The 19,700-nt window shown below is 37.1% G+C and overlaps 1 protein-coding gene across 1 annotated transcript in view; it reads left to right on the top strand.

The window, feature by feature from the left end:
• The first annotated feature begins 330 nt into the window (after nucleotides 1-330).
• The window catches only part of LOC150087545 (ornithine decarboxylase-like), a 94,532-nt gene continuing 75,162 nt past the window's right edge, over nucleotides 331-19,700 (top strand). Inside the window, exon 1 of the mRNA XM_090371249.1 lies at nucleotides 331-502. The gene's annotated coding sequence lies outside the window, so the exon portion shown is untranslated. The remainder of the gene's footprint in view (nucleotides 503-19,700) is intronic.

Raw genomic sequence — 19,700 nt, 5'->3', positions numbered from 1 at the left:
ATGTGAAAAGTTTTATAACAGCTGTTCATTAATCAGTTACTTTCATCACGCATTTGAAGTACGTAACGTATCTTCAAAGAAAAGTTCTCGTTATTGAGTCTCTCTTAACGTTTGTTGAGAAAAAATATAAAAGAAAAAACAAGATTTCCTTCACTAAAGAAACCTTAATTACTCAATGTAGACAATTTTAAGAATCGTAATCTACTGTAAAAGGGTTATTGCTCACTTCTTTGAAAACATTAGGTGAGTAACCAATCAGGTTATTAGGCTGTACTCCATATGACGTCACACGTGACTGGTGTGAGAGTATTCCTCTCCGAATATAAGTGAACTGGAGGCCGTTGTTGTTGCCTTTTTGCATGGTGAATTTTGCTAGTTCTACGGACAAATACGATATTAGTAACAGCCCTGGCTCCCTTTTCTTCACTTTGTGTAACTTAAAACTTCCACCATTCCGCCAATAAGTAAAGATAAGATTAACGGGTGGGAAGCTTCTCATCAGGTAAGAAAATAACATGCTGTATTTGATTTTGATGTACATGTACTGTAAGTGCACTGACTTCGTGTTATCGGCCATTATTACAGACACGATGGAGTGCAGTACTGAAGAAAAAAATTAAATGCTTAAATTTCACGCGTGGATATAGAAGTATTGCACGGATTTCATGGAGTATGTGCCTGTGATTACATTTTCAGGATAACCGTAGCGCTTGTATGTATTGTATATGCAGAAGTCAGAATATTTCATATATTTACTACGCATGACTCATTTTTGCTTGATTCCTACCTTATGCTTTATTTATTGTGCCTTTCTGTTTTACTTCGCTGTCTTACTACTTTAAAATATGAAAATAAAATTGGTATATGCACAATTGTAAATGAATGCGCCTTATGGTATTAACAGATAAAATTTAGCTTAAGGCAATTTCTGCTTGTGGTGCAAGCAAGCTGACGACAAGGTTTTGTTAGGCTTACACAACCTGCATTAGAAGCTAGAACTGGATAATTCTGGTATGAAATCAGCTATTGCTGAATATTACCGACGTTGACATTACTTATACATTGAAAAGCTAAATGCACTGTTATGTATTAAAGTTATTAGGATCATTTATCAATATCGCATTCACTGCAGTTTGTATTGAGTGGGCATTGTGCAGAAGGCTGCAGTATTCGCACATTGCTGCCCACGTTGAAAAAGCATTAGTCAGCTACGACTGTCATCAGTTGTGAAGCTATTACAGATTGAAAGCGATGTAAAGTGTTTTGTTTTTTCCTCCCTCTGGTGTGTTTCAATGCGGTTTTCTTGCTAAGTTATTTTTAGTTGGCTCACAGATGGATCATAAAAGATTAACCATTCACAAAGGTTAAACTGATCACTAAGAATGGATTTTTATTTTGAAATCCATTCTTAGATTTTATTTTAAAAGGCATCATGGCATCAAACTCTATAACTTGATGTCATCATTTCCACAATTAGATTGTAGAAATAAGTGCATACACAGGGTGTTGCAATTTGAAGGTACCTACCCAGGCGACGCAGAAGCCTGTAGCAGATATAAGCTAGTCTGTAATCAGGTCACAAAGGAGGTTCGGCAGGCAAAGGCGGATTACGAGAAATCTTTGGCAAAAGATGCTAAGAAAAACAGCAAGGATTTCTTTACTTATATAAACTCTAAAAGGAAGGGGATGAATATGATTGGTCCACTTGACATCGATGGTTCGACTGTTGATGATCCTGCTCAGATAGCAAACAAACTGAATGAGTATTTTGCATCTACATTCACACGTGAGGAATTATTACAGTTTGAAAATGGAAGAAGGTTATCAAATTGTAGCAGTGTGCTTAATGATTTTGTAATAACTGAGAGCAAAGTGGAGGAGAAATTGTTGAAGTTAAACATAAGAAAGGCACCTGGGGTGGATGGGATCTATCCAGTTATATTAAAGGAGGCGGCAAAGCAACTAAGCAAACCCTTAGCCATAATTATGAGAGCATCCTTGGATTCAGGGGAGGTTCCCACGGACTGGAGATGTGCAAATGTATCCCCAATTCACAAAGGAGGTTCGAAGGGTGACACGAGTAATTACAGACCAGTTAGTTTAACTTCTGTTCCGGGTAAAATAATGGAGTCACTGGTTAAAGATGCATTGCAGGATCATCTAGACAAGACTGCAGCAATAATTCAGACACAGCATGGGTTTGTTAAGGGAAAGTCTTGTCTGACAAATTTGATTGGTTATTATGATGTGGTCACAAAGGAACTGGATGCAAAAAATAATTTTGATATCATATACTTGGATTTCAGGAAAGCTTTTGACACTGTTGCGCATGGAAGACTACTGTACAAATTGGAGCAGAATGGTATTAAGGGTAAGTTGCTACAATGGATAAAAGGATGGTTAAGTGGGAGAAGACAGAGGGTGGTAATCAGTGGGTGCTGCTCTTCGTGGACTAATGTTATTAGTGGAGTCCCACAGGGTTCGGTGTTGGGTCCACTGTTGTTTTGTATATTTATCAATGATATTGATGAAGGTATATCAGGCTTAATGTCGAAGTTTGCAGATGACACGAAGGTTGGCAGGGTTGTTAATGACAGTAATGGCAGTGTGCTACTGCAACAGGATCTAGATAATTTGGGCAGATGGGCTAAGAAGTGGCAACTGAAGTTTAACCTTGACAAATGCAAAGTACTGCATATGGGTAGAAGTAACCCCAGAGAAACGTACCAACTGTGTGGTACTACACTTAAGGTGGTAGAAAATGAAAAAGACCTGGGAGTAATTGTGCAGTCAGATATGAAGTTTTCTGAGCAATGTAGACAGGCTGCTAGGGCAGGTCATGGGGTTTTGTCAATGATATATAGGAATTTTGCTAGCAGGGAAAAGGAGGTGATTGTCCCTCTGTATAAGGCAATGGTCAGGCCACGCCTTGAGTACTGCGTACAGGTCTGGAGGCCTCATTTTAGGAAGGATGTAGATTTGCTTGAGCGTGTACAGAGAAGAGCAACACGATTGGTGAGGGGAATGAAGGGATCCTCTTACCAAGAGAGGCTTAAGTTCTGCAAATTGCAGTGGCTGGAGACTAGGCACCTGCGCGGTGATCTGATTGAGGTCTATAAGGCCTTGAATGGGTTGAGCACGCTGAATTCTGATGGGATCCTCCCACTTGTTCAGAATACGAATCTACGGGGACATAATTCAAATTAAGAAAGGATAGATGTAGAATAGATGTGCGGAAATTTGCCTTTAGCCAGCGGGTGGTTAATTGCTGGAACAAACTTCCATCTGTCGTTGTGGAAGTTGATAGGTTAAATAAATTTAAGGAGGAACTGGACAGGCATTTGGAGGGTATGGTGTGATTTTTTTATTTTTTTTTATTTATTTATTTATTTTTTTTTTTGGCTGATGCTGCATAAGCTCCTACACTTGCTTTCTTGCATCAAGTGCCACTACTACTACTACTACTACCCAGTCTGTTTCTGACTTTAGGTGTAGAATTCCACCTAGACCTCTTGTCATATTTCTGTTCATATGCAGATTTGTTGTTAATGAGGCATGTTGCCATTTTGATTTTGACTTCTGTTTTCTTGCAATCGAGAAGGTTGGCACTTATGTATTTGTAAACCAAGTGTAAACAGATTTCTTTTTACGAAAGGGGGGTCAACCATTATGCATATCCTGATGTCCATTTAATGTGCCCTTCTCTTTATATATAGAATTGACTGCCTTCCCCTCCAGTGAAATAGGTTTGTTTGTTTCATAAGTACACCATTGATTTTAGATGCCAATGTTAGCACATTCCATTCCAACTTGAGAAACCTTGCCATGTACAACTTCAGTATCCACCACCAATTCGTATAGTGGTGATCTCCAGTAATTCTCCAATGAGGCAAAGATAACTTATTTAATTTCAATCCTAAAACTGACTCTTGTCGTGTATCTTTCAAAAAGGCGTCTATGCTTATCTTTCAATATATTCAGATGTCTGGACACGATCACATATGTCTGTTAGGAATTACCCTGACTTGTAATCTCTCTTAGCATAAAAAAAAATGAACTGCAGCCATTATCAATCCACTGCAAGATGGATGCCTCCTCAACAATTCATATTGAAGGAAATGGACCATAATCTGCCCTGCTGGTTTATTGTTGGTTGGCAAATTGACTGTATTTAGCAGTCAGGGGCTTTAACCCCAGTCTGTTCAGAGAGTGTGCTTACTGCACTCCTGCTCCTGACCGCTTGGCTACAGAGAAACACATCACAAATGTTGCTGCTTTGTCTGCATCTGAAAAATTGGGTTTTTCTCTTTTGCTCTTAGAATTACTTTTGTTCTTAATAGCTATTCTCTTTGCAATTCTCAAATCCATCCTGCAGTAGAATGTTCTTGTTTATACTCTGGCACAACCACTAGATCAGAGGAGTTTACAATAAATCTTAAATACAATCGTTAATCATATTTAATAATCACTAGCTCAAACCATGATCCGTCCACTCAGAGTCAGTAAAGTAGTACTCGCTCTGAGTGAACCATGCCTACATGCTGCTATAGAAAGCAATCATACAGTGTTCCTGACCGCTGGGCTATCATGAGGCCTCCACATTGGGGATCGTGCCACCATAACCTCTCTCAGGCTTCTAGACTCCATTCAAAAGAGGGCAGGTGCACTATAGAATCTTGTGTCCAATAAACACCCATACGACACACGCATACACATCAAAAGAGGGCATTTAGCATTAGTAGGGGCATATGATGCAAGAAAGCAAGCTTATTTAGCATAAGCGGGGAAAAAAAAATTTCAATTTTACCCATCCATTCACTCCAATGCTTTAGTTCTGCCTTGAACTTTTTTTTAAGTTGTTGACATCCACTATAACAGGTGGAAGTTTGTTCCAACTATCAACCACATGCTGGCTAAAGGTGAATTTCTGCACATCTATTCTGCAATTGGCATTCTTCAATTTAAATTTATGTCCCCTCAGGTGAGTGATCTGAGCAAGAGGTAGAATACCATTAGCAATTGAGCTTTTACCTGCTGCTCAAACCATTCAAGGCCTTGTACACCTTGATTAGATCACCTCACAGGTGCCTAGTCTGCAGAAACTGCAATTTGCAGAACTTAAGCCTTTCTTGGTACACCAACCCTTTGTTCCACTCACCAATCTCGTTGCCCTGCTCTGTACTTGTTCCAGCAGCTCTACATCATTTCCTAAAATGAGGCCTCCACACCTGTATACAGTACTCACGGTTTGGCCTGACCATTGCCTTGTACAAGGGGCAATCACCCCCTTATCTCTGCTAGTGAAATACCTGTATATCATTGACAAGACACTGAGCTACTGGCACCTCCATAGGCAGGTGGGCAGGAACAGCAGTGAGTAGCACATGCTTCTTGATTAGACTGGGGTTCGAGCCTGTGACCACCAAATACGGAGGATGCGGAAACGTCAGGGAATGACCACTGCATAACCCTGGAGCAATATGGCCTTAGTTGCTAATGGTCCTAAAAAAAAAAAAACAAATAACCATGAGCTACTCTTGCAGCCTGTCTGCTGCACAGTTACTCCCAAAGTCCTTTTCATTTTCTACCACCCAGTTGATATGTTAGTCTGGAGTTACTGCTACCCATATGCAGTACTTAACATTTGTCAATGTTAAACTTTAGTTGTTACCTCTCAGCCCATCTGCTCAACTTTTCCTGATCCTGTTGCAGTAGCATATTATCGTTACTGTCATTAACAACCCTGCCAACCTTTGTATTGTCTGCAAACTTAGACATTAACCCTGATATACCTTCATCAGTATCATTGATAAATACCGAAAACAACTCTGGGGGATTCCACTAATAACATTAGTCCACGAAGAGCAGTGTCCATTGATAGCCACTGTCTTCTCCCACTTAACCATCCTGTTATATCAAAATTTTTTGCATCTACTTGCTTTGTGACCATATCATAATATCTAGTCAGATTTGTCAGACAAGAGTTTCCCTTAACAAACCAATGCTGTGTCCGAACTATAACTACAGTCTTGTCTAGGTGATCCTGCATTGCTTCCTTAACCAGTGATTCCATTTTTTTCCATGGAAGAGAAGTTAGACTAACAGATCTAATTACTTGTCACACTTTGTGAATTGTGGCTACATTTACCCATCTCCAGTCCATGGAGACCTCCCCTTACTCCAAGGAAGCTTTCATGATTATGGCTAAGGGTTTGCTTATTTCCTTTGTTGCTTCCTTTAATTTAACTGGATAGATCCCATCCACCCCAGGTGCCTTTCTTATGTGCAATTTCTTCTGCACTTTGCTCTCAGTTATTACAAAATCATTTAGCTCTTGATTTTTAAGGAGTCCTTATGTGCTGTAATGTAATAACTAGATCGTATGTATAGCTTAGCTTAATTTGAGATGAGTGCCGAAAATTAAGCTAAGCTATACATACGATTTACAATCATTTAGCTCCATGTCAGAGTTTGATAAGCTTATGGTCTGCAATTCCCTGCAGATCTCGTGTGAATGTAGATGCAGAATGTTCATTCAGTTTGTCAGCTACCTTAGCAAGTTCATCAACAATCGAACCATCAATATCAAGTGGACGAATCTGATTCATCCCCTTCCTTCTTGAGCTTACATAAGAAAGAAGTCTTCATTGTGTTTCTTTGCATTGTTGCCAAAGATTTCTAGTAATCTGCCTTTTGCTTGCCTAATGTCCTTTGTAACTTGATTACAGACTATCTTATATCTACTGTAGGCATCTGTCTCTCCTGATAATTTGTGTCCCATGCATTTTTCTTCTCTGCCACGATCTCATTTGGACATCTGTTTAGGCCTAAACCTTGAACAGTATTTCTTAGTTGGTATGAAAAGCCTAGTAGCTGCCATAATTAATTCCTTGAATGCATCCCATTCAGAATTTGCTGATAGTAACATTAGTTGGCCCCACTGTATAGAATTTAAAAAATCTCTGACACCACTGTAGTCACCTTTTACGAAAGCAAAAACCCTTCTCTTTACCCCTGATGGTAGTTGCACCTTGCTGATAATCAGATCAAGGGTATTACTCCTTCTGGTTGCCTCTCGGAACATGCTACTGTTGAAAATGCTCATCCACAAAATTTTTTTCTAGTGTGCGAGTGACCAAACCACAAGTTCCAGTCTATATATGGGAAGTTAAAATCCCCCATTATAAGACAATCTGATTTACTGGCCCACTCTATTTCCCTGTACAGTTGTTCATTGTAGTCATCAGTTATTAGGCCTGTAACACACTCCTACTCTCAGCTTGGTTCAAGCATCTGTGACAAATCACAGATGCTCAATGGGATGTCTGTGGAATTTGTAGGCAAGGCAAATGATGCCTGGAAGTCTTCCTCATGTTCTGCGAACCAGTCACTAACAATCCCTGTGGTGTGGCATGGCGCATTATCCTGCTGAAATACAGCACAGCCGGAGGGGAAGACCGTTGCCACGAAAGGGTGTACCTTGTCAGCATGATTTTTAGGTAGGTGGTAGACTTCAGAGTGCCTGGCACCTGGATTACTGGACACAGGGTATCCCAACAGGACATCTCCCAAAGCATAACACTGCCGCCACTGACTTGTTTTCGTCCCACGGTGCATCCAGGCGGCATCACCTTCCCAGGTATACCACACACACATACCCGGCCGCCCACATAGTAGTGCTACAGGAAATGTGGTTCATTGGACCAGACAACCTTCTTCTAATCACTCAAGGTCCAGTTTTGATGCTCGCGTGCCCATTGTAGGTGCTGTTGTGGTGAACCGTGGTTAGCATGGGCACTTGGAGTGGCCTATGGCTACTTTTTTTTTTAGCAGTGTTCAGCCCATTTTTAGCAGTGTTCGATGTACTGTGTGTTGTGGCACATTACTGCTGTCACCAGTATTCTAATTACTGGCGAGTTGTGCCACAGTCTCCCTTCTGTTGCCACGTGCCATCTGGGAGAGCCTTAACTCACCTCAAGCATCGAGCCGTGGTCGTTCAACACCTTGCTGGTGGTTTTTTGCTTTCCCCCTCCTCGGGCCACTTTGTGGTAGGTACTAACCACGGCTGACAGTGAGCACCCCACCAGCCATGCCGTTTCGGATATGCTCTGACCCAGTCGTCTGGCCATTATAATTTGGCCTTTGTCAAACTTGCTTAAGTCTGCTGCCTTTCCCATCTTGAAGAACAAGAGTAACGCTGAATAATGGAGCACAGTAACAGGTTTTTTTATACTGTGTCCCAATCCACACACGTGCTTCAGTTCACCTGCAGTTGCTTCAATTTGCATAACGACTTGCTGGTCATAATGTTTTGGCTCATCGGTTTAGTTAGGTATCATTAAGTATAAAACCAAGTGTAATATGTAAATTTGTTTTATTTTATGTTCTGCCAGGTGGAAGTATGTAAATAGAATAATTTTTCAGTTATATTGATGTATAGCATCAAAAATGACTAGAAGAAATTGAACATTAATGGAAAGTGAGCATTTAGTAGAAGCACATGATGCAAGAAAGCAAGCTTATACAGCATCAGCCAAAAAAAAAAAACCTTCCCATTTTGCACAGAATGTTACACCCTTATGTCGAGCATGGGTCACTGCTGCCAGGTCTGTTTAACCGTTGGATTGGATTATATGCCATAGTGGTGTCATGTGACCATGTTTTCAAGCATCTTGTGTCAACTTCTATAATGTGACCTTTTTGGTAATTCTGATATGATCCCTATAAACATCCCTTATACCTGTCCGAAGTTTCTCACCGTCTTCTCATGTCGTCGTCATTCTGGGGAATGCCAGCATATCAAATTTTGTCTTGCTTAGTTATACTAAGTTTTCTGTGTGTTCTGCTAGTTTTGTCAAGTGTTTGGAAACTGAAATGGTTCGAATCTTCAAAAACTTTCAAACCATAAGGATTTTGTAGTACTTTGTCATACTGGCATCCAGTTAGCTGGTTTCGCACAAGGGGGGTAGGGTGAGTTGCTGGTTGAAAAACTAGAATATCCACCTAGGAAATCAAAAAATATTAGTATTAGTAGAGGCACATGATGAAAGAAAGCAAGCTTATACATCAGCCAAAAAAAAAAAAAACCCTTTCCATTTCACTAATTCATTTGTACCAAATGTTTGTTTAGTTCTGCCTTGAATTTATTTAAGCTATCAACTTCCACAATAGCAGATGGAAGTTTGTTCCAGCAATCAGTTATCCACTGGCTAAAGGCAAACATCCGAACCTCTGTTCTACAACCTTCTTCCTTCAATTTTAATTTATGTCCCCTCAGGTGATTAATTTGGGCAAGAGGAAGAATCCCATCAGTGCTGAGCCTGCACAATCCATTCAAGTCGTATACCTCAGTCATATCGCCTTGCAGGTGTCTCATCTCCAGAAGCTGCAATTTGCAGAACTTTCTTCAAAAGAGCACTCCTTTGTTCCCTTTACCGGTCTTGTTGCCTTTCTCTGTAGTCGTTCTAGCAACTCTACATCCTTTCTAATATGAGACTTCCAGACCTGTATGCAGTACTCAAGGTGTGGCCTGACCATTGCCTTATACAAGGCAATGGTCAGGCCACAGGGATAAGGAGGGGTTAATCACCTCCTTATCCCTGTTTGCAAAATTCCTGTATATCATTGACAAGACTGACCTACTCTGGCAACCTTTGTGCACTGCTCAGAAAACTTCATATCTGACTGCACAATTACACCCAGGACTCTTTCATTCTCCACTACCCTGAGTGTAACACCACCCACTTGATACGTTTCTCTGGGGTTACTGCTACCCATATGCAGTACTTTGCATTTGTCAGTGTTAAGCTTAAGTTTCCACTTCTCTGCCCAACTTTTCCAGATCCTGTTGCAGCAGCACACTGTCATTACTATTATTAACAACCCTGCCAACCTTTTGTATCATCTGCAAACTTTGACATTAAGCTTGATATACCGTATTTCCCCATGTATAAGACGCACCTTAATTTTAGGGCCCAAAATTTGAAAAAAAAAATGTATTACATAAAGTTATTTGTTTTATTCATCATAAAATTCATACAACTCATCATTGTCAAAGCTCCCATCTATTAACTTATCCTCATCTGTGTCTGATGATGAATCACTGTCTTCATATATTGCCTCGTCCTCAGTTCCATCTATGGCATTTGAAATGCCACACTTCTTAAATGACTTGACAACGATCTCAATCTTGATGTTATCCCAGGATCTTTTCACCGAGGTACAAACTTCTCCTATAGTTGGTTTCTTCACTCTTCCTGCTGGTGTCAAATTGTCCCCAGAAGACTTCATCCATTGGTTCCATTCGTCTCTCATGGCAGCTTTGAATGGTTTGTTAATACTGACATCAAGTGGTTGGAGCTGGGAGGTCAAGCCTCCAGGTATGATGGCAAGTTTTGTTTTTTGCTCTGCAGCAATCTTCTTTGTATTTTTTGTTATATGTGCCCTGAACTGATCAAGCATCAATAGGGCAGGCTTGCATAAGAGCCCACCTGGTCTCCTGCTCCAAACTTTCTCAAACCAGATCTTCATCCCATCCTGATCCATCCAACCCTTGTCATGAACGTGGACAATCACTCCTCGAGGAATGTCTTCTTTTGGCATTGTTTTGCCTTTGAAAATCAGCATAGGAGCCAGCTTGGTTCCGTCGCAACAAGCTAGAACAACTGTATAATGGATTTTTTCGCAGACCAGGCTAGCCAGGTAAGTAAAGTGCCTGCCTGGCAACCCAAAGGCCGTGGGTTCGATTCTAGCCTCAGGCTTGGATCACAGTAAAATGCAAAAACTTTGGGAGGTGCAATATGGCCATAGAAACTGATGTGCCAACAACTAACAAAAAAATAAAAAATAATGGCTCTTTTCATGTCCACTTGTCTTCACAGTTACAGTTTTCACCCCCTTCTGTTCAACATTTCTGTTACTTGGGACATCAAATTGAAGGGGGAGTGACTTTGTCCATATTTGCAATCTGTCCCAACTCAAACTGATGAGTCTTCTGACATTGAATGAGAAAAACAATGAAATTCAAGGACCTTCTGCTCATAGCTTTCAGGCAGCTTTTGGGCAAGTCTGGTGCATGTACGCATGCTTAGTCCATTCCGTTTCATGAACCTGAAGCACCAATTGTGTCCTCCTTTGAAATCAGTAACTTCTTTTTCATCATCAATTCTCTTTACCTCATGCTGAACCATCTTTGTGGACACTGGAATTCCATTTGCCCTTTGCTCTTCAATTCCCTCTCTAAATCAGGCCATTTTGCTGACTTGCCTCTCATGGCCTTTTCAGTAGGGTTTCTTCTTCTGTAGCCAGTCTCGGATTGTTTTCTCAGTTGGAGGAAGACCAAACTTACGTTCAGCAGCACAATTTCCATTCACTTTTGCAAACTGGATCACTTTTAACTTGAATTCAGCACTGTACGAAAATCTTTTCTGGGCAGAACGTGGCAAAATGTAACCTAATATAGTTACGCCGTTGTGTACCGTCACAAAAAAAGCCCTGCTGGTAACAAGTGCGAAACAATGAGTGCAAAGACAAGTGCGAAAAAGCGGGAAATGCAAGTAAAAAAAAAAAATCTACAACCACTGTATAAGACGCACCCAGTTTTTAGACCCCAAATTTTTCAAAAAAAGGTGCATCTTATGCATGGGGAAATACGGTACCTATAAAACTACAATGGGCTCCACACCGAATCTTGAGGGACACCACTTATTAACATTAGTCTACTTCGAGCAGTTTCCATTGATTGCGACTGTCTTCTCCCACTCAACCATCCTTTTATCCATTGTAGCAACTTGCCCTTAATGCCATACTGCCCCAATTTGTACAGTAGTCTTCCATGTGCAACAATATCAAAAGCTTTCCTGAAATCCAAGTATATGATATCAAAATTATTTTTTGCATCCAGTTCCTTTGTGACCACATCATAGTATCCAGTCAAATTGGTCAGACAAGACTTCCCCTAGAGAAACCCATGCTGTGCCTGAATTATTAATGCTGTCTTGTCTAGATGATCTTGCAATGCTGCTTTAACCAGTTACTCCATTATTTTTCTGGAACAGAAGTAAAACTAACAGGTCATTAGTTATGTCACCCTTTGATCTCCCTTTATTAATTGGAGATACATTTGCACATCTCCAATCTGTGGGGACTTCCCCCGAGTCCAAGGATACTCATAAGTATGGCTAAGGGTTTGCTTACTTCTTTTGCCACTTTAATATAATAGATAGATCCCAGATGCCTTATGTTTAACTTCAACATTTTCTCTTCCACTTTGCTCTCAGTTATTACAAAATCATTTAACTCCCTCTTAGAGTTTGATAAACATCTGGCCCTCTCCTCCTTGATAACTCCTAATGTGTGAATGTAGATGCAAAATACTCATTTAGTTTGGCAGATATCTGAAAATGATCATCTACAATCAAACCATTGAAATCAAATTGGTCCACTTGATACAATCAAGTGGACCAATCTGAATCATCACCTTCCTTTGAGTTTATATAAGTAAAGAAGTTTTTGCATCCTTTGCTGAAGATTTTTCATTATCTGTGTTTGCTTGCCTAACCTCCTTTGTGACTTGATTGCAGACTATCTTGTATCTACCATAGGCTTCTGTGTCGCCTGACAATTTATGTGCGTCCCATACAATATTCTTCTCTGCAACGAATATCGTTAGTTCAGCTGACATCTATTTGGACCTAAACCTAGAGCAGTATTTCTTAGTTGTAACAAAAAGCCTAGGAACTTCCTTGAATGCTTCCCATTTAGAATTTTCTCTTGGTAACATCAGTTGGTCTCACTGTATAGAACCTAAAAAATCTGAGACTACTGTAGTCACCTTTACAAAAGCAAAAACCGTTCCCTTTACCCCTGATAGTAGTTACATCTTTAAGTTAATCCCATATCAGTACACTGTGATCATTGCCTCCTAGTGGTTCCTTTATCTGTAAATTATTAATGCATGAATAATCACTGCTGATAATCAAATCAAGAGTGTTCTCCCTCTTGTTGCATCTCCAACATGCTGCTGTAGAAAACAATCATCCAATAAATCCACAAAAGCATTGCTAATGTTGCAAGTGATCAACCCACAAGTTCCAGTCTATATCTGGGAAGTTAAAATCCCCCATTATAAAATACTCTGATTTACTTGCCCACTTTATTTCTCTGTATAATTGTTCCTTGTACTGATCAGAGTCATTAGGCCTATAACAAACTCCTATCTTCATATTTGCTTTCCCAGTGCTTATGTCACTAAACTAAATTGACTCAACATAGCACGTCCATCTATACAGATAAGTTGTCAGAAGTTAAATTAGACAATGTATAGCATGTCTCAACCACTGCTGTGCATATCCTTAGGGGTATGCCAACAACTGAATTGTATGTGTCAAAAATAGTGATGCTGGGAAGGGTATTTATTTATTTTTTTGAAAGGGAGTATTTTGTACAAAAAAGGTTGAACCATTGGTGTAAAGGTTATTTTTAGGCATTTATGCTTTCAGGGAATTAGTTTGCTAAAAACGAATTTTAAGATTTTGTTTCCTTAGTTTCAGGCTGGCTCTTATTTTCCTCTCCTTGACTGCATTGCATTATTGGGGTTAATTATCCACTTAACATTTTAAAAGCTGCTTTAGTGCTGTTCCTGTATGTCGAAACAGATGATCAGTTATTGACATAATCTGGATTACAAATTGTTAGTATTGATACATGCCTGGCCATATTTACCATCTCTTTCAGGATGGTAGTGATGCCACTGGGTGTCAATAACTAAATACTGAAATAACTAAATTTGGCAGTACCATGAACTTTGTAAAATTGGCACTTTAAAATCAAGCACAGTTTACAATATGGAAATATTAAGAAAGTAATCTGGAATTCATAAATGATTGCATTTGTCTTTAAGAATCCATGCAAAAAAGACTGACCCTTGCAGGAATATCTTGTCATTTCATATATACATATTTTTACCTTCATCAGTAGACTTTAAACTGCATTGATAATGCAATGGTTTTAAGATTATTACTATAATTAATGCCACTTATATATCATGTGAAATTAATAATATAGTTTATTAAGCTAACAGCCTAAATCACTATACAATTTAAGATGACGTTTCAGGCATCTTACCGATACCCGCCACCAGACTGTGCTTCTGTCAGACTCCTCTTGCCAGTTCTCCAAGTTTCTGTTTAATGATCTTAATTTTCACAGCAGAACAAACTTGCCTTTGCAGTGAGTTGCCCTGGTTTGCACTATTTTTAAAGAGATGACTGAGTTTAATTGGCCATTTGTTTAAAAGATGAAACTGCTATGATTACCTGTTTCAGGACTAAAGACTTCAGATATCAGGTTTCTAGTGATAACATGCATAACAAAGCAGATAAAGTTGTTTGAGCTATCATGTGGTTATGAAATCAGTTTTCCATGTTATAGTTGTATTATTAGAGCTAAAGCTGTCTGTTGAAAGTAGTTGCATTAGGCAACTAATTCCAAAGGTTTGCTGTGAGAATTAAGACTATAGCATTATCCATACAATTTAAATTTAGCTTTCAAAAACTCATTGATGGATATATTTACAGATGTAAATAAATTCATTTGTTCGTGTTTAATATTCATTGAAATTTACTCGAACTGCAATCACTAGGTATTGCCTCTCTAAAATCCTTAATTTTAAAATCTGGCCTCTTAATTCCCAGGAGTGCTGGATTTTACAGAGTTTACTGTAGTAAACATTTTTTTTTTTCCCCCCTACTGGAGATGTCCTTCCCCCACCATTTTGTTTGTCTGTATGAGAGACAGAACTGACAAAATTGCATATGCAGTTTACATATATATTTTCCTGTCAGAATAAAATGAGCACAAACGCTGTTCTAAATGTAGCCAGGTGGGCAGGAGCAACAGTGCGTAGCACACGCTTCTTGATTAGACCAGGGTTCAAGCCTGTGACCACCAAATACGGAGGATGCGGAAAGGTCAGGGAATGGCCACCGCATACCCCGGAGCAATATGGCCTTAGTTGCTAATGCTCCTAAAAAAAACCCAACCAAACCAGAGTTCTAAACAAGAATTATAAACAGTGATTCTTTTGTTAACTGTGGCATAGGTTGATAATTAACCTTATTGCTATAAAAATGTAAATACATGCAATAAACAGAAACAGACAAAATTAGTTAAGTTTCCTAAGAATGGAATAATGATTACAAAGTAACTTCAAATAACCTATAATCTTGCCCAAATTGGATTACCCATTGAAGCCTGTTTGGGCTCCATTATTATTATGTCTGAAAGTTCTATCAAGTTCTTTTCTGCAAACTTTATAACAGAATCAAGAGTCTAAAATTCATGCAGGATTACCTGATTATTTGGAATTGGCTTCATTCATACTATTTGTCTGTTTAATGAATATGTTTTTTACACCAAATTCTGTTTTTAATTTGGCTAGCTGGGAAGTTGCACAGGCTATATGTAGGGTGACAATCAAGAGCTTGGTGCTAAAAGAGTTTCTCTCCTACAAAATGGCATTTTTCAGCAAGAAACTTAAAAGAATTTCTAGTTTTAATGTTTCTATTTATTGAATAGGAGTAAATGTATTTTCATGTTTAGCTATTTACATTTAAATGTAAACTGGAGTTGTCTGATTTTGTCCCCTAAATATTGAAAATATTTATATGATATAGGATACTTATTACAATGAGCACAATACAAAAGGGTATGAAAGGAAATAATGCTGAAAAAATCTCATACATGCAGCTATTTGTGGTTACTTGATTTAATGTGATCACAGCTTGTCATATAATTTGATACTTGTTAGCTTATAGCAACTTCTGTAGTTAGGTGTCTCATATTGATATGGTTATTCTTAGCATGTAAGTATGCTGCTAAACCACATTCTAGACCAGCGTTCCCCAATCTGTGTTCCGTGAAAAATCATAATTAATAATTAAAGAAATAAAATAAATTTATCATATTTGTAGCGTACACTACTTTTGTATTATAATTTTTAACATTTTTTTTTCTGGTTTTTAATATACTGGCATAGACTAATAATCAAATAGATCATGGAACACTTTATTTTGGCAGGCTTTTGCATAAAGACATGTGTAGAGATAATGACATTACAAAAAAGTAGTGATCTAATATGCCATTCGTATGCGATTTAGCCTGAAGGAGAGCAAGAAGCAAACTGATGTCATAACTAAACTCCACTTCCTTGTATAAATTTTTTTTTGATAATTATCAGTATTTCGAAATATTAAAATAAATAACCATAGATTTGTGGTTGAAAAAAAAGAACTTTAAAAGTAGAAGCAGGTACTTCTAGTATTGCAACTGTGGTTGATGAAAATGAACATTATTGCCTCACTTCAAAGTGAGGATGAACATAAACTGTTTCATATAAGCGTTCCCTAAATGTATTGCAAGATGAAAAGTGTTACTTGACTAAAGTTTAGGAAACACTGTTCTAGACCATGAAATATATTTGAGCTTCACTGCATCTTTGTACTTTGCTGTTTAAGTCTTTGTTAGTAAAACTGACAGTTTTGAGTACTAGTGGTGATAAAATGCTAATACCTGGTTGCTATGAAAATTTTCCCACTGTCATCTTTGCCCTTTTCTGAAAGAATGGCCTGTGTCAAAATTCAGTAACATATCTATGACAGCATCCCTGGATTCAAATGGAGAGGGCATGCAATAACAGTTGGAATCAGTTGTAGTTGTCTTGAATTCATTTGAAGCTAGTTAGTATTTACTGAATTTGGTATTTACCATTTTATTTTATATTATAATTTTACCTTGTTGATGTGTCTGGATTTTTATAAATCCAGATACAAGAATTTCGGAAGAAATAGTAATGGCTTAATTTATAAAATCACAGAGCCTGAAATCACCGTTACATTTCACGTAATGTCGATTTAAATATTACAAAACATGAAGTGAATATTACATTGAGAAGTATGTTGTAAATGAAAAACAATTATGTTTATATATTATTAGTTAATCAATTAATAATAGATCATTTGCTTTACACTTCTGTTAATCACAAAAAAGAAATTCAATTAATTAAAGAAATAAAACCTAACATGCCTGAAATGTAATGCAGTTCATATTAACTAATTTATTTCATATGATAACAGCTATTGTCTGGACCATTTTCTAGGGAGATACTGAGCTAATTTTGTTTTTGTTCTCATTCTGTATCCATTCACAATAAAGTTGGCCCAGTGGAAAATAGGTTAAGATTTTCTTGATATGACCAATTTGAATTGGAGAATTCCTCCGTTGTTACGTAATATCTGCACCCACTCTTAAACTTCACATTAGATTGAAGGTCTTTTTTTTCATCAACAGCCGTGAAATGGCTGTAATTGTTGTAAACTGATTTCTAGTTTTGCATTCAGCCTATACAAATGATATGATGAAAACAGTTTCTAATGATTTTTGATTTATTGCATAATTTTGGTAACTGTTGTGTAAGTTAAATAATCTAACACTTGAGATTTTATGCTATTTTTCTTTATTGTGAATTTCCCTGGTTAACTTGCCCTTATTATTATCATTAATTTCATCTCACTCAATAAAGGAATATATATATATATATATATATAGTATAATGAAATATTTTAAATTTAAATATAAATACTTAAGTTTTTTTTTTTTTTTTTTTGTGTGTATGCCAAGTTCTTCAGCTGGAGTTTTTTTGCTTTTTCCAAAGGAAATAAAACAGGAAACATTTATCAAAATTAAATGGAGGTTAACATAAATAATGCATAATGATAAATAATCACTTAATTATTCATAATGATAAAACTAAATAAGGTCTTTTTTATAAATCGTGATTTACAAGTAGAACCCTGAATGCTCTCTTTATTAAATTATGGATCTGATAATTGGACTGATTTTAGGAGCATCCGAAACAAAAATTAATCTTTCTGCTTGATTTCTTTGAAAACAGTTTAAATTTCTATTATTTATTTATACTAACTTCTGCTTAAGTTGGACTAAGTTTTGCTTATTTTTGTTCTTATAAAATTAAATGTTAACTGCCTGTGACTGCTTGTTTGTCTTGTTCACAGGCAATGTTTGGTACCCAATTTTTATTCTGAAAGGGTGCTAACTTGCCTTCTGCAACATAGCTTAATGCATGTACTCATGCAAAGCAGAAGCAGTTTAGCAACTGATATCACATCTCGTCTTTTAACAAGAGGTGATGTGTCTTGTTACGCTCATTGGTTGTATGTATTATGTTACTTCAATTGTTTCATATGTGCAATGAAAGCAAATGCCTAGGATTTCTTTTGTCGTGATGCAGTAGTAAAATTTGAAGTTGAGATAGGCTTTCTTATTAATATATGAGAAAAAAATGAATATGAATTTCTTTTTTGCAGTGGTTTAGAAGTATTATTTGGTAACACCAATTTTTACTTTGGAATATTATATGAAATAATTAATGTAAAGAGAACTGACAACCAGTTTAAAATTTCCTTATATATATATATATATATATATATATATATATATATACTCCTAAATAGAATGGACTAATCTGTATTTTATAATGTTTATTTGGAAATGCATATAATGATGTAATAGAATTGATTAAAAAAGCAGGGGTTTAAGAAATGAAGCTGGCTGGTTATATGGTAGTGAGTTCAGTTCAAGACTGTTTTTTGCATGTGCTTGCTCCTCCCTCAATACTTACTGCCCCAAAAATATTAGTCTTCTCAGTGCCAGGGACTTTTTCATGAATAAAGACTACCCTAATTGTACTAGTATCATACTTTATTGAATTTTCACTAATTTAAGTTTAAGTAAGATCTGTTTACCCAGTGATTTAATTGATAATTATTGAAGATAAAGAAAGGAATTTTATTTTCATGAACTAACTGGCTGTTGAAAATCAATATGAAATTATTCATAAATGAAGGAAAAGTTTTTTATAATATTGGCTGGGTGCCTTGTAATAATGAGTGCTATCAAAATCAGCTTTTTGTACCGATACATTCAACACTATGTAATAAGCTTGCTGATGCTGATAAATTATGAAATTTTCTCCAGATTAGTGAATGAATTATTGAAAATATTGCAGCTTGCTGAGAATGAGGAGTTTCATGCTGTGGTTTCTGAGATTGATTTAATGTTTTAAAAATAAAAGAAACCCTTAATTTTCTAAAATATTAGATATCTGGGTAACAATGAAAAAGGTAGTTTCTCCACACAAAAATGGCATAATGAATTAATTGTATTTAACATTAAATTACTTATTTTATATCTGAGTATCATAAAACAGTTAAGCTGGTTAAGATACTTTTCTTTGGCTATGCAGTGTGAATTATACATTCTGTTATTCATAGGTTTAAAACTTTCCTGTCCATTAAACAGTTTATACTTCTACTACAGCTTAACATCTCTTATACTATTGCATTATCATCCTGGTTTCACTATTTCTAATACTCGTGGTTGTCTTGCTGTTAATTTAAATAAAGTAAGTCAGATTTGTAAGAATTTAGCACTTTCATCTGATTGTAAACACACTGAAAACATTTATCAGGATTGTGGTACATGTACAGACTTAATGGCAATAATATTACAGTGTTAACTTGTGATCAGTGTTTCCACCCTTTAACTCATATCTTTTCCTGCTTTACAGTGTTCACATATGCTGACAATATCCATCAGACATCTTTTTAAAAGTAATATGGTAT

Source organism: Mastigoproctus giganteus, chromosome 4 (assembly GCF_048544385.1).
Source record: "Mastigoproctus giganteus isolate SK-2022 chromosome 4, ASM4854438v1, whole genome shotgun sequence".
NCBI classification, from domain to species: domain Eukaryota; kingdom Metazoa; phylum Arthropoda; class Arachnida; order Uropygi; family Thelyphonidae; genus Mastigoproctus; species Mastigoproctus giganteus.
The sequence above is the reverse complement of the archived record's forward strand: the minus strand, read 5'-3'. Positions and strand labels throughout refer to the sequence as shown.